We start from the raw sequence: 1,072 nt of genomic DNA on the forward strand, positions 1-1,072 counted from the left end.
CTTAAAATCTTCATCTTGAACAGACGCAATGACAGATTTCCATTGTGTCTCTGGCATCAAATTTCAAAGTGTAAACCCCCTCTGAATTCTTCCACCGCAGTCCGCTGTGTGGGAAGTTTTCCTGTTGTGGGAAATGCACTTCCCCGTGTGTCCACTGCTGGTCCCAGCATGCGCTCTGGCACTGCACTCATTTTCCTTCTGACACTTGCTCACGGTGTTGCTGTGATCATACCGTGACTTGGTGTCGCACGGCCCAGGAAATTAATGCAGATCAAGGTTTTTGCATGGTTGCGTTCAATTGTCAGTTTAGCATTATTTAGGATTTTGGAATTGTCTGTTCTGTACACAGGTGCGTGTCAAACATATCTGAGTGGAAGAAAGGTGTTCCGAATAATGACACTGAGCACTATGCACTCTACTCCAGTCTGGCAAACAATTCCTCACAGGCAATTTAATAGACAATAGACAATAGGTGCAGGAGTAGGCAATTCTGCCCTTCGAACCAGCACCACCATTCATTATGATCATGGCTGATCATCCTCAATCAGTATCCTGTTTCTGCCTTATCCACATAACCCTTGACTCCACTATCCTTAAGAGCTCTATCCAACTCTTTCTTGCATGAACACCTCCTGCTGTCTCGGGTTCTTCATTCCATTGACGTCAAATCTTCACAGAATTCAACAGACCTTGTTACATAGTCATTTCTTCATTTTTGTTCAGACCACTGTGAGCAGAGTGTCACAGTGTGAATGCGCTTGCCCCACAACCCAGAGGTCAGACCATAGTCTTGGAACCGTACTGTGTTATTTATGATTTCACCAAAACAAGGGAGAAATGTCTGCTGCTCTGCATAATTTATGCAATTCACTTATTCATAAGGTTATAGGCACTGTGGCGTATGTGACGAGGTGGACGAGAGGTTAAGGCGATGGATTGCTACTCCATTGTGTCCTGCACGCGTGGGTTCGACTCCCACTCTCGTCGGTGTTATCAGTGGCTTTCAATGTTGCTATTTTTGGATGATCACAGCTGTCTGACTGAAATTGGAACTGCAATGTCAGTTTGTATG

The 1,072-nt window shown here is 44.9% G+C and overlaps 1 non-coding gene across 1 annotated transcript; it reads left to right on the top strand.

Annotated features, from left to right (window-relative positions):
* The first annotated feature begins 905 nt into the window (after nt 1–905).
* trnas-gcu lies at nt 906–987 on the top strand. The gene has a single exon. It is a non-coding gene; the product is annotated as a tRNA-Ser (tRNA).
* The last annotated feature ends 85 nt before the right edge of the window (nt 988–1,072 follow it).

The sequence above is a fragment of the Chiloscyllium plagiosum genome, unplaced genomic scaffold (genome assembly GCF_004010195.1).
Source record: "Chiloscyllium plagiosum isolate BGI_BamShark_2017 unplaced genomic scaffold, ASM401019v2 scaf_38755, whole genome shotgun sequence".
Taxonomy (NCBI): Eukaryota; Metazoa; Chordata; class Chondrichthyes; order Orectolobiformes; family Hemiscylliidae; genus Chiloscyllium; species Chiloscyllium plagiosum.